The 25,251-nt window shown below is 36.1% G+C and overlaps 1 pseudogene; it reads left to right on the top strand.

Annotated features, from left to right (window-relative positions):
• LOC149246595 (purple acid phosphatase 22-like) overlaps positions 1-24,291 on the top strand; it is a 45,392-nt pseudogene extending 21,101 nt beyond the window's left edge.
• Positions 24,292-25,251: the final 960 nt, after the last annotated feature.

Genomic DNA, 25,251 nt, shown 5'->3' with positions numbered 1-25,251 from the left:
TCTTAGGTTTTATATAAATTGGGTTTATAATATTAGTCCCTTGGGTTTAATATTATTCCCTTGGGTTCATAATCCCTTGGGATTTTAGTATTAATCGCTTGGGTTTATAATATCAATCCATTGGGTTTATAATATTAATAATTGTCAACCATGGTCAATCATAACAAAACATGTTCAACCATGGTCAAACAAGGTAGGATATGGAAAGAAAGCATGGTTAACCATGGTCTAATGTTGCGTTCCATAGAAAATGTATCTATATGAAAATCGATCATGGTCAACCATGGTTGACCATGGCCCAACATTGCATTGTGACAAGGATAACCTCTATATAGAAATCAACATAGTCAACCATGTTTATTTTAGGGTTTATAATATTGATGTTAGGGTTTATATACCTTGGGTTTATAATATAAATCCCTTGGGTTTATTGATCTAAGGGTTCATATTCCTAGCGTTTAATATTATTCAACAATGGTTAACCATAATCAACCATGGTCGAATATGAAAATCAATCGTGCTCAACCATATTTATTTTAGAATTTTTAATATTTACCTTAGGGTTTTTATACCTTGGGTTTATAATATTAGTCCCTTGGGTTTAATATTATTCCCTTAGGTTCATAATCACTTGGGGTTTTAGTATTAATCCCTTGGGTTTATCATTCCTTTGGGTTTATAATATCAATCCATTGAGTTTATTATTCCCTTAGGTTTATAATATCAATCATGGCCAATCATTGTCAAATATGGCCAATCATGGGGTTTTAGTATTAATCCCTTGGGTTTATATTTGAGTTTACCAATGTTGGGTTTATAATATTAGTCCCTTGGGTTTAATATTATTCCCTTGGGTTCATAATCCCTTGGGGTTTTAATATTAATCCCTTGGGTTTATGTTTCCCTTGGGTTCATAATATCAATCCCTTAGGTTTATAATATCAATCATGGTCAACGATTGTCAATGATAACCAACCATCGTTAACTTTGGTCAATCATCGTTCAATCTCACATTGTGAATTTTTTTTTCTCCACTTAGGGTGTATATAATTTTGGTTTATAATATTAGTCCCTTGGGTTTTATAGTATTCCCTTATGTTCATAATCCCTTGGGTTTTAGTATTAATCCCTTGGGTTTATTATTCCTTTGGGTTTGTAGTATAATTCGCTTGGGTTTATTATTCCCTAGTCAACCATGGTCCAACCTGAAATTGTGATAAGGATTATCTCAATATGAAAATCAACAATAGTTAATCATGTTTATTATAATGTTTATAATATTTATCTTGGGGTTTATATATGTTGGGTTCATAATATTAGTTGCTTGGGTTTAATATTATTCCCTTGGGTTCATAATCATTTGGGGTTTTAGTATTAATCCCTTGGGTTTATTATTCCTTTGGGTTTATAATATCAATACCTTAGTTTTATTATTCCCTTAGGTTTATAATATCAATCATGGTCAACCATTATTAATCATTGCCAACCATGGTCAACCATGGCTGAATGTTGCATTGTGACAAGGATTATCTCACCATGAAAATAAACCATGTTTATTTTAGTGTTTATAATATTTTATTTGAGTTTACCAATGTTGGGTTTATAATATTAGTCCCATGGGTTTAAAATTATTCTCTTGGATTCATAATCCCTTGGGGTTTTAGTATTAATCCCTTGGGTTTATGCTTCCCTTGGGTTCATAATACCAATCCCTTGGGTTTATTACTAACTTGGGTTTATAATATCAATCATGGTCAACCATGGTCAACAATAACCAGCCATGGCCAACTATGGTGAATCGGTTTTGGATCTTGCATTATGACAAAAAATGTCTCCACTTAGGGTTTATATACCTTGGGTTTATAATATTAGTCCCTTAGGGTAAATATGATTCCCTTAGGTTCATAATCCCTTGGGGTTTTATTATTAATCCCTTGGGTTTATTGCTCCTTTGGGTTTATAATATCAATCATCTGAGTTTATTATGATGTCAACCATGGTCCAACATGGAATTATGATAAGGATTATCTCAATATGAAAATCAACTATGGTCAATCATGTTAATTTTAGTATTGATAATATTTTTCTTGTAGTTTATATACGTTGGGTTTAAAATATTTGTCTCTTGGGTCTAATTTTATTTCCTTGGGTTCATAATCCTTTGCAATTTTAGTATTAATCCCTTGGGTTTATTATTCCTTTGGGTTTATAATATCAATCTATTGGATTTATTATTTCCTTATGTTTATAATATCAATCATGGTCAACCATTGTCAATCATAGCCAACCATGGTCAACCATGGTTAAATGTCGCATTGTGACAAGGATTGCCTCACCATAAAAATAAACCATGATCAACCATGGTCCAACGTTGCATTGTGATAAAGATTGTCTCAATATCAAAATCAACCTTGGTCAACCATGGTCCAACATGGCATTGTGATAAGGATTGTCTCAATATGAAAATCAACCATGTTCAATCATGTTTACTTTAGTGTTTATAATATTTATCTTAGGGTTTATATACTTTGGGTTTATAATATTAGTCCCTTGGGTTTAATCTTATTCCCTTGGGTTCATTATCCCTTGGGGTTTTAGTATGAATCCCTTGGGTTTATAATATCAATCCATTAGGTTTATAATATTAATCATGGTAAACCATGGTCAATCACAGCTAACCATTTTCAACCATGGTCAAATGATATGGATATGGAAATCAACCAATGTCAACTATGGTCCAACATTTTTTCTCCCAAACATTGTCTCCATATGAAGATAAATCATGGTCAACCATGGTTAACCATGGTCCAACTTTGCATTGTGATCAGGGTCTCTATATTTAAATCAACAATGGTATACCATGGTCAACCATGTTTATTTTAGGGTTTATAATATTCAAGTTAAGGTTTATATACCGTGGGTTTATAATTTTTATACCTTAGGTATATTATTCCCTTGTGTTTATAATATCAATCCATTGGGTTCACTGATGTAAGCATTTATATTACCAAGGTTTAATATTATTCAACAATGATCAACCATGTTCAAGAATGGTCAACCATGGTCCAATGTCACATTGTGACAAGGATTGTCTCAATATGAAAAGTAACTATGTTCAACCATGTTTATTTTAGTATTTTTAATATTATCTTAGTGTTTTTATACCTTGAGTTTATAATATTAGACCCTTGGGTTTAATATTATTCCCTTAGGTTCATAATCCCTTGGGGTTTTAGTATTAATCCCTTGGGTTTATTGTTCCTTCTCATTTATAATATCAATCGCTTGGGTTTATTATTCCCCGGTCAACCATTGTTGATTATGATGTCAACCATGGTCAACCATGGTCGAAGATGGAATTGTGATAAGGATTGTCTCAATATGAAAATCAAAGATGGTCAATCATGTTTATTTTATTTTTTAAAATATTATCTTTAGCATTATATACGTTGGGTTTATAATCTTAGTCCCTTGGGTTTAATATTATTCCCTTGGGTTAATAATCCCTTGGGATTTTAGTATTAATCCCTTGGGTTTATAATATCAATCCATTGGGTTTATAATATTAATCGTTGTCAACCATGTTCAACCATGGTCAAACAAGGTTGGATATGGAAAGCAGCCATGGTCAACCATGGTCTAACATTGCGTTTGACAAAGATTGTCTTGATATGAAAATCAATCATGGTCAACCATGGTTGACCATGGGCTAACGTTGGATATTTGTGACAAGGATTGTCTCTATATGGAAATCAACATAATTAACCATGGTCAAACATGTTTATTTTAGGGTTTATAATATTGATGTTAGGGTTTATATACCTTGGGTTTATAATTGTTATCCCTTAGGTTTATTATTCCCTTGGATTTATAATACAAATCCCTTGGGTTTATTGATCTAAGGGTTCATATTCCTAGGGTTTAATATTATTCAACAATGGTTAACCATAATCAACCATGGTTAACCATGGTCCAATGTCACATTGTGACAAGGATTGTCTTAATATGAAAATCAACCATGCTCAACCATGTTTATTTGAGTATTTTTAATATTTATATTAGGTTTTCTATACATTGGGTTTATAATATTAGTCCCTTGGGTTTAATACCATTCCCTTAGCTTCATAATGCATTGGGGTTTTAGTATTAATCCCTTGGGTTTATTATTCCTTTGGGTTTAATATATCAATCCATTGGGTTTATTATTCCTTTAGGTTTATAATATCAATCAAGGTCACCCATTGTCAACTATGGTCAATCATGGGGCTTTAGTATTAATCCCTTGGGTTTATAGTTGGGTTTACCAATGTTGTGTTTTTAATGTTAGTCCCTTGGGTTCATAATCCCTTGGGGTTTTAGTATTTATCCCTTGGGTTTATGTTTCCCCTACGTTCATAATATTAATCCCTTAGGTTTATAATATCAATCATGGTCAACCATGGTCAACCATAACCAACCATGGTCAACTTTAGTCAATCATCGTTCGATCTCGCATTATGAAAAAAATTATCTCCACTTAGGGTTTATATACCTTGGGTTTATAATATTAGTCCCTTGGGTTTAATATTATTCCCTTAGGTTCATAATCACTTGGTATTTTAGTATTAATCCATTTGGTTTATTGTTCCTTTGGGTTTATAGTATTAATCGCTTAGGTTTATTATTCTCCAGTCAACCATGGTCCAACATGAAATTGTGATAAGGATTAGCTCAATATGAAAACCAACGATGGTTAATCATGTTTATTATAATGTTTATATATTATATATATTATGGTTTATATACATTGGGTTTATAATATTAGTCCCTTGGGTTTATTATTCCCCTATGTTTATAATATCAATCACGGTCAACCATTGTTAATCATAGCCAACCATGGTCAACCATGGTTGAATGTCGCATTGTGACAAGGATTGTCTCACCATGGAAATAAAACATTTTTATCTTGGTGTCTATAATATTTTATATGGGTTTACCAATGTTGGATTTATAATATTAGTCCCTTGGGTTTAAAATTATTCCCTTTGGTTCATAATCCCTTGGGGTTTTAGTATTAACCCCTTGGGTTTATGTTTCCCTTGGGTTAATAATACCAATCCCTTGAGTTTATTATTAACTTGGGTTTATTATATCAATGATGGTCAACCATGGTCAACCATAACCAACAATGGTGAACTATGGTCAATCATGGTCGGATCTTGCATTATGATAAAACTTATCTCCACTTAGGGTTTATCTAGCTTGGGTTTATAATATTAGTCCGTTGGGGTTAATATTATTCCCTTAGGTTCATAATCCCTTGGGGTTTTAGTATTAATCCCTTGGGTTTATTGTTCCCTTGGGTTTATAATATTAATTGCTTGGGCTTATTATTTCTCGGTCAACCATGGTTTATTATGATGTCAACCATGGTGCAACATGGAATTGTGATAATAATTGTCTCAATATGAAAATCAATGATGGTCAATCATGTTTATTTTAGTGTTTATGATATTATTCTTGGGGTTTATATACATTGGGTTTATAATATTAGTCCCTTGGGTTCATAATCCCTTGGGGTTTTAGTATTAATCACTTTGGTTTATTATTCCTTTAGGTTTATAATATCAATCCCTTAGGCTTATTATTCCCTTAGGTTTATAATATCAATCATGGTCAACCATTGTCAATCATAGCCAACTCTGGTCAACCATAGTTTAATGTCAAATTGTCAAAAGGACTGTCTGAGTATGAAAATAAACCATGATCAACCATGGTCCAATGTCGCATTGTAACAAAGATTGTCTCTATATCAAAATTGACCATGGTCAACTATGGTTTAACATGGCATTGTGATAAGGATTGTCTCAATTTGAAAACCAATCGTGGTCAATCATGGTCACTTTAATGTTTATAATATTTATCTTAGGGTTTATATACATTAGGTCTATAATATTAGTCCCTTGGGTTTAATTTTATTCCCTTGGCTTCATTATCCCTTGGGCTTTTAGTATTAATCCCTTGGGTTTCTAATATCAATCCATTAGGTCTATGATATTAATCATGGTAAACCATGGTCAACCATAGCCAACCATGTTAAACCATGGTCAAACCACATGGATATGGAAATCGACCATGATTAATCATGGGCCAATGCTTTTTTCTCACAAAGATTGTCTGAATATGAAAATCAATCATGGTCAACCATGGTTAACCATGCTCCAACATTTCATTGAGATAAGGATTGTCTCTATATTTAAATCAACCATGCTCAACCATTGTCAACATTATTTATTTTAGGGTTTATAATATTCATGTTAGGTTTTATATATCTTGGGTTTATAATTTTTACACCTTAGGTTTATTATTTCGTTCAGTTTATAATTTCAATCCATTGGTCTTATTGATGTAAGCGTTTATATTCCTAGGGTTTACTATTATTCAACAATGGTCAACCATGTTCAAGCATGGTCAACCATGATTAAATGTCACATTGTGACAAGGATTTTCAATATGAAAAGAAACTATGCTCAACCATGTTTATTTTAATGTTTTTAATATTTATCTTTGGGTTTTTATACCTTGGGTTTATAATATTAGACCCTTGGGTTTAATATTATTCCCTTAGGTTCAAAATCCCTTGGGGTTTTAATATTAATCCCTTGGGTTTATTGTTTCTTCTTGTTTATAATATAAAAGCGCGTGAGTTTATTATTCCCCGTCAATCATGGTTGGTTATTATGTCAACCATGGTCAACTATTAGGTCCCTATAATATTAGTGGTTCCCCCATTACTATTGTTGTTGTATCCCTTATTATTATTTTTGTGACGCTATTGTCCCCATATTGTTATTATTGTGCCTTTATATTATTATTGTTAGGTCAGCTTGGTTATATTGTGACCCCTTAGACTTCTATATATAGAAAGGAGGTTTTGTCATTTGAATCATCTAAGAATTGTTCATTTGTGTAATGTAAAGGAGGTTTCCCCCTCGAAGAGGCTTATTTCTAAGGCATTGATCTATCTTTTCTATCTTTTTGTGAGTTGTTTTCACAACATTTGGTATCCGAGCTTTAGATTCTAGGGTTTCGCTGCTCCAAATAGGTCATCATGGCCTTTTTTCTATAACCCTTTTTTTGCGACATTTTAGAAGCTACAAAAAAACCCATTTGAGCCGAAATAGTTTTGAACTTCAGGTCTAAATGTCAGAGTTTGTCTCGCTATATTTGTGGAGATATGATCTGAGAAATTTAAGGTTTTTGTAGACTCCTGAATTACATTCCAAACAGGTGACCAGGGGAAAATTGCCATAACTTTTGTTTTGAGCCATAGATTTAAATTTCGCAAGAATTTTTAGAAAGTGTACGGCCTATAGTTGTCTGTGTATTAGTTTTAGATACTAAAGTCGAAACAATGACATTTGGCATGTCATACAAATTCACTCTACTGAACTAATCTATAATCAGGTCACCGTGGGAGATTTAGCATAACTCTTCCTTGGAGAATCCAATCTTGATTAGACTTGTGGGGTTAGAAAGAGGACTCAAAGGGCTACCGCAAGATGAAATTTCAGATATTCAAGATTCACAATTACAAAGATACAACAGATTCAATATCGAGCTCTTACAAAGTGAAAACAAAAGGTGTGTAGTTTTTTTAATTTTTCATAAGAGTGGTTTGAAAAATTAGTTTGAAGGAATTCGAAGGGAATAGTGAAGAATTATTAGCATTAATTAATACCCTGAAGAAAGAAAATGGAAACACCTAGTAAGAAACTTGAAAGCTCTAGCATGACTCATGAAGAAGAGGAAGAAATGCAACATGATATATCAAATTTGCAAGACCAATTACAACACATTTCACTGTCACTAAAGGTAAGTGAAGCCAAGATCAATGGCGTGGAAGCTAATATGAATGGCATGCAAGCTAAGATGAATTCCATGGATACTAAGATGGAAGCTAAGATGAATGGCATGAATGGTAAAATGGAAGATAAGATGAATGACATGGATGCTAAGATGAATGGCATGGACGATAAGATGGAAGAATTGAAGATAAATTTGAATAAGTTGCTACAAGAAATGGTCACTGGTGATGAAGGGGTAGTAAAGGACACTCATGATGAGAACAAAAGAAATGTTAATCATGATTTTATAGACTCTAATGCTGGATTGAAGACCCACCATGTTCCAAAAATCGATATGTGGACGTTTGATGGCAAGGATCCCGAAACATGGATACTATAGATGGAGCAATTTTTTGATCTCTGTTAGGCCCCTATACTACTAGTGTAACCCCTTATTATTATTATTACAACCCCCTTATTATATTGTTGTACCCATGTAGTCCCCATATATTTATTATTGTGCCCCATAGAAGCCCACTAGTGTTATTATTGTGCCCTTACATTATTATTGTTATGTCAACTCTCATTATATTATGACCCATTAGACTCCTATATATAGAAAGGAGGTCTTGTCATTTGTATCATGCAAGAATTGTTCATTTGTGTAATGTAAAGGAGGTTTCCCCCTCGAAGAGGCTTATTTCTAAGGCATTGATCTATCATTTCTATCTTTTTGTGAGCTAGTTTCATAACATTTTGTATCAGAGCTTTGGATTCTAGGGTTTCACTGCTCCAAACAGGTCGTCGTGGAATTCTTGCTATAACTTTTGTTCTACAACCTTTTAGAACCTAAGAAAAAAACCCATTTGAGATGCGATCACGCTAAACCTCCATTTCAAATTTCAGATGTTGCCCCGCTATATTTTCGGAGATATGATCTGAGGAAGTTAGGTTTTTGCAAGCTCCAAAATTTCATCTAAAACAAGTCATTGTGGAATTTTTGCTATAACGTTTTCGCCATGAAGTTTCATAAGCTAAAAGAAAAACACATTTGAGAAGAAATCAGTCTGAACCTTGGGTCTGAATTTCAGATCTTGGCTCACTATATTTTCAGATATATGATCTGAGGAAGTTAGCGTTTTTGCAGACTCTTGAATTACATTCCAAACTGTTGACCTGGGGGAAAATCGTTATAATGATCTCTCTGAGCATCAGAAATTTCATAAGATCTATAGAAATAGGATGAATTGTAGTTTCCTGTATATATTTTTCATATTTGAAGGTCAAAACAGTGACACGTAGCACTTCATACAAGTTCGCTCTTCTAAAAAGGTATATAATCAGGTCATCTTGGGAGATTTTCCATAAATATTTCTTGGAGAATCCAATTTCAATCAGACTGGTGACATTGAAAAGAGGACTCAGAGGGCTATTATAGGTCGAAATTTTAGAACTTAAAGATCTAAAAATACAGAGCTATAGTCGTTTCAAGATCGAGCTCAAAAAATCAAGAAAAAGTGAGATGCGGAAGTTTGATGGCAAGGATCTGATAAATTGGATACTACAGATGGGGAAATATTTTGATCTACATGAGGTGAAACTATTACAAAAGGTATGTATTGCATCTTCATATTTAGAACTGGATCAATTTTTATGGTATAAAGGGCTTTGTTCTCGTAAACCACTTGTTTCATGGTCAATTTTCACGGAGCAAATGATAGCACATTATGAGGATACAAAGAGAAACACCTTCTTTAGCCAATTGATAAATCTCAAACAAAAGTGTTCAATGGCAGAGAACATTGAGGACTTTCAAAAATTGAATATAAGGGTAAATGATATTCCAGATAAGCAAAGGATTGATGTCTTCATAGGTACTTTAAAGGATAACATTCAACATGAGGTTCGTCTTTGGGAACCTGATACATTGGAGAAGGCATTCAGGTGGGCAGGAAAAATTGAAAGCGAAATTATGGAAACAAGGAATCCCACCACTCATGACTATAATTATGGAAGTGTTGTTTCCTCCTAGCCTTCCACAACCTACAAGGTATACACCACAACAATTGGAAGAAAAAAGAGAAAAAGGGCTTTGTTACAATTGTGATAGCAAATGCACTAAAGGTCATAAGTGTGTTGAGAAGAAACTATTTTACATAGATTATGAAGAGAAGGAAGAAAAGGATAAAGAAACATCAAAAGAAGAGGATATACACCAGGAACTAACCCCAGAGAAAGAATAAATTAATCTGACAATATCTTGTAAAACATTGGCAACAATTACCACTCCTCAAACTCTCAAGATAGAAGGACATATCAAGAAGAAAAAAGTTCTTGAATTGAAAGATCACATTGAGAAAGAAGAAATGAATACAACCATATCTTGTAATGCATTGGCTAGAATTACCACTCCTCAAACTATCAAGATAGAAGGACATATCAAGAAGAAAAATGTTCAACAAGTGAAAGATCACATTGAGCATCAAGAAATGAATCCAACCATATATTGTAAAGCATTGAAAGAAATTATCACTCCTCAAACCCTCAAGATAGAAGGACATATCAAGAAGAAAAAGGTTCAAGCAGTGAGAGATTACATCGAGCATCAACAACAAGTTCTCCAACTTTTAAAGGATAATGTTGTCTTGGTGTAGAATAAAATGAACCAACAGGTAGATCGACATCGTAGTGAGAAAAGTTTTGATGTAGGTGATTGGGTATTTTTATGGCTACATCTCAAGCAAGCTATTTATGAGAAGGAAATGTTGGCAATACTACATGCACTTAAGAAATGGAAACCTTACCCAATGGGAAGACACTTTAAGGTAAAAATGGATCATGATAGTCTTAAATACTTTTTAGAACAAATATTATCTTTAGAAGAACAGAAAAATGGGTCACAAATATGTTGGGTTATGACTTTGACATCATCTACAAAAAAGGGAAGAAAAATTTTGTTGCAGATACGCTCTCAAGAAAGGATGATGATGTGGAAGCATTTTTTTGTGTTATTTCTATTATTCAATGAGATTGGATAAATGAAGAAAGGGATGAATGGAAGAAGGATGAAGAAGTGTGACTACTCATTCAAAAGTTGCAGAAGATCCCAATTCAAACAATATTGCCAAAACTTGAAGATGAAGGAAAAATCATATTGGAACGTGGAGCAGTCACAGAAACAAGAACTCGACAACTATGAATTTGATTAATTTCAGAGTATCTCATCAAGTGGAAGAACTTACCCACTGAAGATTCCACATGGGAGGACAAGAATTTTATATAGAAGCATCAAGAACTACTCAAGCATTAAGGACAACACTTTTTGAAGGAGATGGACATGTTAGGCCCCTATACTACTAGTGTAACCCCTTATTGATATTAGTACAACCCCTTTATTATATTGTTGTACCCATGTAGTCCCCATATTGTTATTATTGTGCCCCATAGAAGCCCACTAGTGTTATTATTGTGCCCTTACATTATTATTGTTATGTCGGCTCTGATTATATTATGACCCCTTAGACTCCTATGTATAGAAAGGAGGTCTTGTCATTTGTATCATCCACGAATTGTTCATTTGTGTAATGTAAAGGAGGTTGCCCCCTCGAAGAGGCTTATTTCTAAGGCGTTGATCTATCATTTCTATCTTTTTGTGAGTTGGTTTCATAACAATCTCCGTAATGTGCAAAACACACAAAAGGTACGTATTGCAACTTTATATTTGGAACCAAATCAATTTGTATGGTATTGATGGCTTTGCTCTTGTAAACAAATTGTCACTTGGGGAATTTTTACGGAAGAAATGATAGCACATTATGATGATAAAACAAGAAACACCTTTTTTAGCCAATTGATAAATCTTGAACAAAAGGGTTCAATGATGGAGCATATTGAGGACTTCAAAAAATTGAACATAAGGGTAAAATATATTCTAGAGGAGCATAGGATTGATGTGTTCATAGTGACTTTAAAGGATAATATCCAACATGAGGTTCACCTTTGGGACCCTGATTCATTAGAGAAGACATTCAGGTTAGCAAGAAAAATGGAAAGCAAAATTATGGCAACCAGGAAGCCTACCACTCACAACTATAAAGATGGAAGTGTTGTGGCCCCTAGCCTTCCACAACCTACAAGGTTGACACCGCAAAAATTGGAAGAAAAAAGAGCAAAAGGGCTTTGTTACAGTTGTGATAGAAAATACACTAAGGTCATAAGTGTGCTGAGAAGAAATGATTCTACATAGATTGTGAAGAGGAGGAAGAAAAGGAACAAGAAATGTCAAAAGAAGAGGATATAGTCCAAGAACAAACCCTAGATAAAGAAGAAATGAATCCGACCATATCTTGTAATGCATTGGTTGGAATTACCACTCCTCAAAATATCAAGATAGAAGGACATATCAAGAAGAAAAAGGTAATAGCGTTGATTGATTTGGGAAGTACCCATAATCTTATTCATTATAAGATAGCAATGGAATTAAATTGCTTCCTATATCCAACACCAGAGTTTCAAGTGATGGTTGCAAGTGGAGGAACCATAAATTGCTCTGGAAAGTGCCATAATATCAACTTATCCATGGAAGAATATGTATTGAATAGCCCAATGATTTCCATTCCAATGGGTGGTGCTGATGTTGTACTAGGAGTCCAATGGCTACAATCCTTGGGTACAATAGCTTTTAATTTTCAAGAATTTTTTATGAAATTTTCTACAGAAGGAAAGGAAGTTGAATTAAGGGGTATTATAGGGAAACCGAGAGAGATAATCAACTCTAACGGTATGACAAAGATTCTAAAGAAGGAAGAATGAGGTGTAATTTCACAATTATGTTTGCTAGAGGTTCCCACATCGAAATCATCTATTTCTCCAGATCTCCAAAAAGTCTTGGACAATCATTCCAAGGTATTTGAGACTCCCAAAGGTATCCCACCTATTCGTGATCATGATGATGCTATTCATTTGATTCCAGGAAGTGTTCCTCCAAACATCAGGACGTATAGATATTCCTACGCCCAAAAGAGTGAAATTGAACGTATGGTTGCAGAAATGCTAGAGGCTGGTATAATTCGACCTAGTCAAAGTTCTTTCTCTGCTCCAGTAGTATTGGTGCACAAGAAAGATGGATCATGGCGTATGTGTCCAGATTATAGGGAGCTCAACAAGCTAACTATTAAAGATAAATTTCCCATTCCTGTCATTGATGAATTATTGGATGAATTGCATGGATCAATTTACTTCGCTAAGTTGGATCTTCGTTCAAGATATCATCAAATAAGAATGAAGATTGAAGGCATTCCGTAAACAACATTTAGAACTCATGAGGATCATTATGAATTTTTGGTCATGCCTTTTGGCCTTACCAATGCACCTTCTACATTTCAAGGTTTGATGAATTCCATTTTCAAACCCGTCGTTAGAAAATTTGTGTTAGTATTTTTTGATGATATACTAATCTACAACAAGTCTTGGAAGGATCATGTTGAAGATGTTGAGAGGGTGCTCAAACTATTGGAGGAGAAACAATTATATGCAAAAGGCTCCAAATGTTTCTTTGGAGTACACGAGGTGGAATATCTGGGTCATATTGTATCTCATGAAGGTGTTAAGGTAAACCCTAGCAAAATTAAAGCCATTACGGAATGGAAAATCCCCACATCCATAAAGCATCTACGAGGATTTCTCGGGTTGACAGGGTATTATCGCAAGTTTGTTAATACTTATGGGAGAATAGCAGCACCTCTAACAACATTATTGAAGAAAGATGCATTTTCATGGACTCCAGAAGCAACAAAGGCCTTCGAACATCTTAAAGAGGCAATGTGCCAAGCACCGGTCTTAGCTACACCAGACTTCACAAAAACCTTTATTGTGGAATGTGATGCTTCAGGAAATGGAATTTGTGTTGTTTTAATGCAAGATGAAAGACCCATTGCTTTTGAAAGTCATCCAATCAAGGGAAAGTATCTACACAAATCTATTTATGAGAAGGAAATGTTGGCAATACTACATGCACTTAAGAAATGTCGACCCTACCTAATGGATAGACATTTCAAAACAAATCATGATAGTCTTAAATACTTTTTAGAACAAATATTATCCTCTGAAGAGCAAAAAAAATGGGTCACAAAGATGTTGGGTTATGACTTTTAAATCATCTACAAAAAACAGAAGAAAAATGTTGTGGTAGATGCACTCTCAAGAAAGGATGAGGATGTAGAAGCATTGTTGTGTGCCATTTCTATTGTCCAAACAGATTGGATAAACCAAATTGATCAACCATACTCAATTGTCGCTTTGTGACAAAGATTGTCTCAATATGAAAATCAACCATGGAAACCACGATTAACCATGGTACAAAGAATTAATTACTATTATTAATTATTATCATTATTAATTATTATTATGTAAAGATGAATTAATTATTATTATTTTTTGTTTAATTAATTAATATTCATATTATTAATATTTAATTAAAAAATAATATTAATATTGTTTAACAATAATTAACTATTTAATTGTTATTTATTAATTATTATTATTATTATTATAAATTTTAAAATAAAATAAAAATATTTATATTTTTTCTAAAAATAATATTATTATTTTTCTTAATACAATAAATAACTATTTATTTAAATTTTATAAAAAATGAATAATATATTATTATTATTATTGTTATATATTTATCAATGGTTTGTGTCATAGAAGAAATAAAGCCTTATGGATATATCAACCATATTTACTAAAATAATTATTGTTATTATTAAATAATTAATATTATGAAGATTTTTTTTTTTTTTTTAAGACTAAATCTATTAAAGATACAAAAATAATGTTACATGGAGGCACTAACCTCTACAGAAATTGTCTCAAAGTTTTTACCAAATACTAGCAAATAGTAACTGGAAAGGAGACTGCCCTCAAGGGGAAACTAGTCCAAAAATCATAATATGAGCTACCCACGCAAGGGAACCAGCATGTAAATCCCAAGTTTGAGAGTTTTTTGAGCAAAACAAAATAAAAAAAGACCCCATATAACAGAAATTGCAAATGGAAATTATAAAAATGAACCCTGACATGGTGACTGGGTGCTTTAGAACTTGAAGACTAAGTCAAAGCCTACTAGGTGTCAACCGATGGTAGGGGTTCCTCCATGATGACACCCGTAAGCATACAAGTCTTCAACATCGTGGTGTTGACCACTGGTCGTGGCTTCCATCTGTGGTTCACCACCTAGAGTACTTGTCACGACTACCATCTTCCCATTCCCACCAGGGGTGTTGTTCGTCCTATTCATTGCTTCTGGATCAGAGTGAGCAACGTCCATCCTGTTCAGAGCATCACCCTGAGAGCTGCTATCATGTGTGTTTCACTTGCTAGAGCTAGTCCTGTCCAAAATGATGCTAGCCGGGACTACAGTTTCTTGAGGCTCTCTGAAGGCTACAGAAATGGTGGCGATTATACATGGGTGATCTAGGGTGCATCTGAATTGAAATTGGGTGGAATGACAGGGGTTCATAATTGGCACTAAATCATCATGGGGGAGTTGGGTTTCCGCATTATGCCGAAGGCCAGCCCTCTGGTTCTGCCCTCTGCCACTACGAGTGTTGGAATACCGACTCATGTCGTGGGCAACTGTCAAAGGCAAGGAGGAATCCACCTAGGTTGAGTCGAATGGGGACAGCGAGGGGCGAAAATTTCTCTCCCTCTGTTGCTACCCCTGCGGCTTCTCATTTTGTGCCTCAGGCGGGGCATATTTGCTTGGTGAATTTCGGTATGATGGGTGCTTGGAGGAGTAGGAGACAGGATGGAATGGTTCGTGGAGGCAGGGGAGTGAGGAATACGATTGCCAGAGGCGGAATTGAGGGCCGGAGCGAAAATTCTGTAGCAACAAAGCGGGTTGTGCAAGAAGTGAGCACCTTCAATCATCTCAATGCAGCAGAAGAGATGACATCGTCTCCCTATTGCTATTCAAGAGCTTGGCTCTGCCACATCGGGAAGGTAGTTCCAGGCCAGAGGAGGCATAACAGGGGGAAGGCGCTCAACATTCTCCATCTTAAAAACTAGAAGTAGGTAGCCTTAGCTCTCTCCTGTCATTAATGAATTTCAGCTTTCAGGCAGCATTAAAATGCCATGAATGCTAGCGGTGGGCGTCTTGGTATCAGCACGGGTGGCCATGTGGCCATACCACTTATCCGCCCAGATGAGCTGTGCGGTATTGCCATCATTAATCACCTGCATCCAGGGGCGGTCCTACATCTCTCTCCACCAGATTGATGCATTCTTATCAATGTGAGCTATCATTGAGAATGTCAAGTAAGCCAACATTTAGAACTCTATCACAATTCACCCCTAGATTCGCTAGGCGATCTGCCACTTTATTGCTTTCACTTTTGGTGTGTTGGAAAGTGATAGCTCTATTGATTAAGAGCCATTTCTCAATGAGCTCTAAGCAAGCCTCTAATCTCCAGCTACTGGCGACCTTGTGGGCATGAGTACCTTGGAGAATGCAATTGACTATGGTGATAAGGATTTGTGAGTCTCCTTCATTTATTATAGGGAAGAGACCATGCTTATAGTTCAAGCACAATCTTTGCCATAATCCTTCTAATTCTACTGAATTGTTTGTATCCCATCCTATCGATCCATAGAAAATCAAGAGAGGTATGCCTTCATGATCCCTGAAGATTCCTCCATAACCTGCTTTACCTGGGTTGCCTTTAGATGCTCCATCAAAGTTTAATTGTACCATTCCTTGGGAAGGAGGACGCCAGTGACTTGCAGCGTTGGAATTTTGAGCGAAGTTGCTAGCATGCTTATGGAGCTAGGAGATACAAAGATGTTAATTCTCCCATATATTCTTCTCTTGAGGAAGGGTAGGAATGTCCTCTTCATGCCAATTTTGAAGAGTCATGGTTTCCTGTAGGTTGTTGCAAAAATTATTCCATAGGATATCCAGAGGAGTACATTGATTCTTAAAGATTCGCCTGTTTCTTTCTTTCCATAAAGTCCATACAAGTAGGCCTGGAATAATTTTCCATAGTAAGTTTAGCAGCCTGCTCTTGTAAGGATCAACTATCCAATTTCTAATGGTGTTTGTGATATCCTCTGTAACTCTGCCCTTTTTTTGACATCTGAATTTGATTTTTTCCCATAGTTTGTTGGCAAGATGGCATGTGTCCATAAGGTGCTGGATTGTCTCTTCCTATTGGCTACAATTGGGACATTGAGAAGGCCCATGGAATATTTTCTTCCTTAGATTGTCCCAAGTGAGAATCCTTTTTTGACATAGCAGCCATAGAAACATTGAGATTTTGGGCCATATAACTGGGGACCAGATTTTCTCCCATAGTGGGTCTTTTCATCCTGATGGCCAATCAAGAGATTGTACGCCTCTTTTGTAGTGAAAGTCCCACGTGGTATATATCCCCATCGCAGGATATCCTTCTTTCTTGAGAATCATATTTTCCTATTCATGAGTTCTGTGTCTAGCGCATTATAAATTTTCTCTATTCCTTGTCTGATTATCTGAGCTGCATTTAGCCATTGCCCATATCCTTGATTGAGGCTCGAGGTCCAATGTTGATTGACAGTTTCCTCCTATTGCATTTCCCAGTCCTCTGTATGTGGATGTTGAAAAATATTGCTAAGCCACGGTCTTTGATTCCAAGGGTCCATCCAGAATTGAGCCTTTCTGCCATCCCTGATTTCCCAGAAACTGTGCTGTTGAATCATGTTGCTATGCTGTTTTGCTGCATTCCAGATTAGAGATCCCTTTTAAGTGGGAAGAAGTCTGATTAATTCGTCTAGTGACCTGTTATTTTCATATTTTGAAGTCCATAGTGTTTCCCAAGGTGTGTGTGGCGCTGATACCCATTTCCACCATATCCTTGCACCCATAACGGAATTGCTATGTTGAGGATCCCGGAGACCCGCTCCTCCATATTTTCTAGGAAGGAAAATTGTCGTCCATTTAACCAATGCCCATTTTATATGTTGACCTGAGGATCCCCAGAGAAAGTTGCATTGCAATTTTTGAGTACTCGTTTCGAAGTAGCTAGCACAGAGAAGAGGTAAAGAGGCATTGATTGTAAAACGACCTTAACCATCACCATATGGCTGGCCATGTTGAGGGCTCTATATGTCCAGGAAGAAAGGCGGGCTTCTAGTTTTTCAAGTAGCAAATGCTAAGATGCATGTTTAATGGCAGAGTCAGTCAAAGGGGCGCCTGAATAATCGGAGGGGAGAGAGGCTTTAGAGAAACCAAGGATGCAAGATATAGAGGATTGAGTGGAAAGGGGGGTGTGAAAAAAGAAAATTTGGGATTTTGCTATGTTGACACTAGCTCCAGAAGCTTCGGAGTATTCATGAAGCAAAGATTTAAATTTAGAGGCTTCTTGAACTCATGGGTGCCCAAATAGCATGTTGTCATCTACAAACTAGTGATGGGTGATAGCTGGGGGAAGCATTCTTTGTTAGACATCCTAGCCCTTCAGCCATTAATACAAAAAAAAAGGGAGAGAGAGGATCTCCTTGCCGAATGCCTTTTGAGGGCTGGAAAGGACGAGAGGGAATGACATTTACTAAAATGGAGAAAGAGGATTAGGAGATCATAGTCATTACCCATCTGACCCAGGTAGGAGAGAAACCAAAGGCATTAAGCATTCTTTTCATGTAATTCCAGCTTAATTTGTCAAAAGCTTTTGAGAGATCAATTTTGAGAAGCATACCTGCTTTTTTGTCGTGCTTTAAAGAATGGATTATCTCATGTGTAAGGATGATGCCATCAATAATTTTCCATCTTTCTACGTATCCCAATTATTCTTGCGATATTAATAGGGGTAGCAATGGTTTCAGGCGAGAAGCTATAACTTTGGATATGATTCTTTAGATAACATTACGGAGCTCTATTGGCCTAAATTTATCCGAGGTCCTAGAATGCTCTTCTTTGGGTATGAGTTCTATGAAGGTTTCATTTAGAGATAGAAGCATCCAATGCAATGTTCTAGATTCTTCCACTACCTACCAAACATCCACTTTGATGAGTTCCCAGAAATTATGAAAGAAATTAGAGGTCAATCTGTCTGGTCTAGGAGCTTTCCCCTCTTTGAGTTGATTCATTATTGTTTCAACTTCCGAAAGAGTAACTGGTCTGAGTAGTAGCTGATTATGTTCATCCGTGATAATTTTAGGGATATGCTGGAGGATCCTTTCTATTGCTGGCTATCTATTAATTTGTGGTTCCTGATGAACGCTTTTGAAATGCTGGAGTATTTCTCTTTCAATATCCTCGTGTTGTTCCATCCTTTCTCCCTATTGATTCTAGATTTGAGAGATGTTGTTATGCATTCTTCTTTGAATGGTGGTACGATGAAATAATCTTGTATTTCACTCTCCCTCTTTTAACTATTTTACTCTGGATTTCTGTCTCCATAGGATCTCTTCTTCCTTTCTTCTTTCATCTAGTTTCTTCTGAAGGTTCTGTTCTTTTTCGGTTAAAGTTTCTATTCTTCCACCAATAATTATAGTTTGTTGAATTTCCATCATTTCTTGAGCCAGAGATTTTTGGGCCTCGAAGATATTTCTAAAGGTCGTTTGATTCCATTACTTGATATGTGTTTTGAGATGTTTGAGCCTTTGTTGAAATTGATACATTTTTTATCCTTCTGGGGGTTTGAAACTTTTCCAAGTGGCAGTGATCATATTACTGAAGTCTGGGTGGGTAAGCCGAAATGCTTCAAAGCGGAATGGTCTTCTGGTGGAGTTGCCAAGTCTTCGCCATTGCAGAGAAATGGGCCAGTGATCTGATCCCGAAAGCGGAAAAATTGAGGCAGTAAAGTCTCCTCCTACATGGATTGCATTGTTAGATATCAAAAAGTGATCCAACCTCGAGGCAATTTGTTGTGAGCTTGATCGTTTATTATTCCAGGTATAAATTCTGTTGTTAAAAGGTAGATCTATGAGCCAGTTATTTTGTATGAAGTCCTTGAAGTGGCCACTTTCCATTTCTAGTCTGACTCAGCGTCCACTCTTTTCTTCCAGCTTAGTGAGCATATTAAAGTCACCCCCTGCTATCCAGAGAGGATGTGCTCTGTTGGAATTGATCCTCTTAATTGTGCTCAACATTGCCAGTTTGTTCACAACATCTTGAGGAAAGTAGACACTGGTGATATGTCCATGAATATTGGTTCCAATAATGTGAAAATTTTCTTGAATGAGATTATGGTTTGCATGAAAGTCATAGAGCGAAATAGCTTGGGTATCCCATGCTATTGCTAGTCCCCCTAAGGCTCCTGAAGCATCCACTGCCACTGACTGGCTTCCTGGCCAGGCTTTTGCGAGAATGGTGCCTATGGTGTTACTGTTACATTTTGTTTCTTGCATGAAGAATATGTGAGGTTTCTCCTGCTATATCATGTTTTTGATCATTCTGTACATCACAGGGCTATTTAACCCTCTTAAATTCCAAGATGTGAGCTTCATGATTCAAGATTGGGTAGCGTCCTGTAGTACTTTGTTAACTTAGAGTATCTTCCTGACTCCACCAACATTTCCCCAATGATGATGGTTCTTTGTAGGTCTATCTTTCTTCCCCGTTTCTTGGTATCTTTGGGAAGGTTTTTTCCATCCCATTGACTGCCCGGCTGAATCCCTAGAGTTCGCTGCTGGTGTGCTCTAGAGAGGATCACCTCCAAACTTTCTAGTTGTCTTTCTGGGATTTTATCAAATTCTTTCCTTTTGCAAGCTTGCTCAAGACTGAATATGTTCAGATCCCCAATGTCAATACTTTTAGGTTCCTCTTCCATATGTTTGGGCTCACTTATTCTTGCTAGCAAATCATTTGAATGGATTGGTTCTTGGTGAGAAATAACCATTTCTTTCCCATTGAACCCCGATTTGGATTCCTTGGTGGGTTTGGTTGTTGGGCTTGTCAAGGGTTGAGATGGCTTTGGGTCTTGCTGAGAGATTGAGGGCTGAATTACCCTAGATGGCATGAGAATATCTTCAGTAAGGGTGGGGGTTTCTGTGTCTTCTGAAGCTGATTGAGCTAACATGTCAAACCTGTTACTGGTGGAGGGTAGGGTTGAGATGGCTATGGGATTTTTGGATCCTAAAGCAGACTTTTTGTGCTACCTTTTCCGAGTGTTGAATTTACTAAATCCTTCCTCATTGGTTTTTTCACGGGAGGCCTAGGGATGGGGTTTAACATTTAGAGGGCAGTCATGGAAAAGATGACCACGAGAATGGCATTTTCTGCATCGAAAGGGTTCATGTTCATAGTCTATTAGCAGAATCCATTCAAAATCATCGTGATAAAGACTTACTGAGTTTGGAAGTGCCTTGTCAAGATGCATGTAAACACAAATGCGAGCATAGGAAGTGTTCCTTCTTAGTTTCGTTTCTTCAACTATCTTGATGAAGTTGCCCAGGCCATTTCCAATGTCTTTTATAGATTCTTCATCCCAATATGCTAAAGGATGTGAGTACAGGCGTATCCAGACAGGTGCCCAACTAAAATCTTCTTTTTTCGGATTGAATCTTTTAATCCAGTCTCTAAGATATAAGTCAATGGAGTTGATGAAATATGGCCCCCTGTCTAGGACTCTATTACGGTCTTCTATGGAGTTGAAGACAGCTATAAAGAAACGTTTGGGTGCAAGCTGGAGGGTCATAGGTCCTTTGGGTTTCCATTTGGCTGCAACCCATCCTTGCAAGGCTTTCTCTATTGGCCTGAAGCCAATAAATTTCCCTATGAGAGCATGGTCATTCATAAATTGGATTTGGGCATTAATCTGGTGCCCAGGTAGTTCTATCTTGGGTCTCTCTGCTACAATAGGTTTGCATGTGGTCAAGGTGGCTTTGGGGACTTCGTCGTTCAATGTCAGATTATCTTGCTGTTGAGTTGGAGGCAGTACCTCTGCGTCTTGTGGTGATTTTTGTTTCCCTTGCTCTACTGGTTCAGTCTGTTGTACATTGTTGATGGGTTCTGCCATGTCAAAATCTTGTTCAGTCTCATTTTGAATCTGGATCTTACTATTGCCGCTTGGGTGAGGCTCTGCGACCTCCCCCGGAAGGGGACCCATATCAGTGGACCCAAAAGCGAAGTTGTGTGGTTGCTAGAGAAGCTCAGGTTCTGCAGGTCTGTTGTTGTTCAAAGAGGGTCAGATACTGTGAAGCATATTGAAACCCTAACCTGCTCCGTTCTTAATATTATGAAGATTATTATTGTTAATTAATATTACTAATATTATTTTGAGTTAATATTATTATTATAATAATAATATAATATTATTACTATAACAATATAATAATAATTATATTATATTGTGATATAATATAATATAATATATTATTATATTATATTATATTATATTATATTATTATTATTATAATATAATATAAATATTATTATCTTATTATAATAATAACATATTATTATTATTATTATTATTATTATTATTATAATAAGCCATGGAACCCATCATTCAATCCCTCAACAACAGTCATAACCTCAGCACCAGTTTGGGTGAGATTGCCAAGCCTACCCTTGCATCTCTCGAATCTTTCGTCGCTAAAATCCATTGGAAATGCAATTGGAAAATTTTACTGCAGGTGTCCAGAAACAGAGGAATATGCCAGAACCACCTATGCACACATTTGTGTGGAAATGGACTTCAGCGCCAGATTCCGAGCTGAAATAAACCTAACAAGTAAAGACTATGTGGAACGAGAAACACGATTATGAAAGTGTCCTCTTCAGATGTTGATCCTGCTTTGAGACAGGCCTTTTAGCCAAAAATTTCCCAAAAGCCTCCCAGAAAAATTCTGCTAAAAAAACCACCACAGATCTACATGGTGGGAAGGAGCACAAAAAGAACACTACACTATCATCAAAGAAGAATACTCTAGAGAGAACTCTGAATCACAAGAAATCGGGCAAGAAAGAAACAACTCTCAAGACAAGCAGGGAGAAAGCCCCGCCCAACAACAAAAAAGTGAACTCGACGACCCCTCAAGCATCAACAGTTATGAGGATTTGAATACTGCACAAAATAAATATTCATTTAACAGCAAAGCAGATCTCCTAGACCAAACTTCTTCTCCGACTATATTCAAAAGGACGAACACAATAGATTGCGAAGATAAGACACAAATGTCCCAAGAACCAGAAGGGATGAAGGAGATGCAAGATAAAGGAAGTTGGAAGACCGTAGAGAAAAAAAAGAAAGCTACAACACCAATCTCGCCAAGAAAGACGAGGAGCCAAACAATTAAAAACTAAGAAAATTATAGGTCTCATAGACCAATTTGGAATCCATCAACGCATTCATCCATCCAACAAAAAGAGGTTGAGGTGACAACCTCGGAAAAGAGAGACCCAGCTTAGGGGTCAAGAGCTCGAGGGCTACGGGCTGAGGTAGGGCTGAGGTGGAAGGGCGAAGGATGTGGGCCGAGGGTGGTAGGCTGAAGCTGGTAGGCCGAAACCAAAAGTTAAAAAAGACAAGAGAACCCGGGTCGAGGGGCTGGCCTATGGAGGTGGTGGGCTGAAGCCAAAAGTAAAAAAAGAAAAGGATAAGCTGAGGGCGGGGTCGAAGGGGCCGAGGGTGCTGGTAGGCCGAAACCAGAAGTTAAAAAAAGAAAATGACTGGTGGGGCTTGGTGGATGTTTGGTTGGAAGGTGGGGTGATGGGGCCCCATCAAGGTGGCCGGCTCAAGGAGGGGCCCCATCTTACTATATGATGCAGAAGTGGTCAAATCTTGGCTGTTTGGGTGGACGTTAACCACTATCATCATCATCAGCAGCAATAATATATTATTATTATTATTATAACTATTATATTATTACTCTAATAATATAATAATAATATATTAATATATTAGTATTACATTATTATATTATTATAATAATATAATTTTTTTTATAATATTATTATCATCTATTATTATTATTAATAATTAATATTACTAATATTATTATAATTTAATATTATTATTATATTAATATAATAATGATAAATATATAATTATATTAGAATAGGGTTGTTATTAATAATCATAAATAGGGGATCTTTAAATTTTTTTTATTAATGTAGTCATATAAGCCTATCTGCTTATGTCAACCACGTTGCTGACAATGTTTTATATTTTTATTTTGCGAAAACAAGGCGATCGAGGCTGAAGACTCTGTGGCTTATTGTTCTGATCCATACACCCTAGTATAACACAAATACCGATATAAGCCTATCTGCTTATTTCAACCACATTGTTGACAATGTTTTATATTTTTATTCTGTGAAAACAAGGCGATCGAGGATGAAGCCTGTGTGGCTTATTGTTCTGATCCATACACCCTAGTATAACACAAATACCGCTCGTCAAGGTGAGGCCGATCCTATGAAGGAAGCAACGGAACGATGCTTCATGATGTAAAAGTTGACATTGTTTTTGTTGGAACGATTTAAGTTCCGATCACAAATTCCTTCTCATTTCCTCCAGAAGTATTCAGTTTGATCAAACCCTAATTGTTTGATGATAGGCTGATTGTGCAATGATGCATTCCCTATCGAAAAAAATCATAAAAATCCAAAGGTAGTTTTGATTCCAAGGTCAACTCCTTGGAGCACTAAGCATATCGTTATCCTTCAACGTACTCTTCTCTCGTGACATATATTGTTAAAAGCAGTGAACCCCATTTGCATCACACCCATTCACGTTCCTTTCATGCCAAAATATTCTAATACAGATGCAGGAAACCTGTAGATACACGTCCATTCAGGTTCCTTTCATATTTAATTATTCCAATACAGATACAAGAAACCCGATGATACGATTCTTTCGCCCAAGAATAGGAAAGATCTCGTAATCTTTTGGGGGGCGGAACTCAGAACATCTCATAGCTGAATTTACTGTTTAAATTTTGCAATATTTTTAGAATTTTCAATTTAGTTAAGAATGCAATGGAATTGATAACAACATTCACAAAAAATCATTTATTTAAATTTACTTGTCTCTATATTATTGTAGATCTATGTAGTATGAACTAAGTTCATTCAAATGTTCATGTCATAGGTACCAGATCCTAACAAGCCATGGCAATAGCAAAAGGGAAAAGGGTAGTCAAATTATCTTTGCAAATGGACAAATTTGGTCGGCCTCCAGGAAATAAAGAGCATGACAGTGCATCATTAAATGATAAATTCCGTTCATTCTTCTCTTTCCATTCGTTCTTTTCTCTTCCAAGAAAGAGAAGGTATCGATGGTTGGTGAATGACCAGGCAGATGGTCAACAACCCAAAATAGCAGGTGGTTCTAAACCCATGCCTTTCATAATAAGTAAAATCTATAACTGATTTAATCTCAAATCACCTTTCATGAATACTTGGGCATGCAAGCGAACATGATGGTATGCAAGCGAACATGAT

Source organism: Pinus tabuliformis, chromosome 7, assembly GCF_031772625.1.
Source record: "Pinus tabuliformis cultivar Carrire ecotype Pingquan chromosome 7, CPIR1, whole genome shotgun sequence".
Classification (NCBI taxonomy): Eukaryota; Viridiplantae; Streptophyta; class Pinopsida; order Pinales; family Pinaceae; genus Pinus; species Pinus tabuliformis.
Note: the sequence above shows the minus strand (reverse complement) of the source record. Positions and strands in the feature narration are given on the sequence as shown.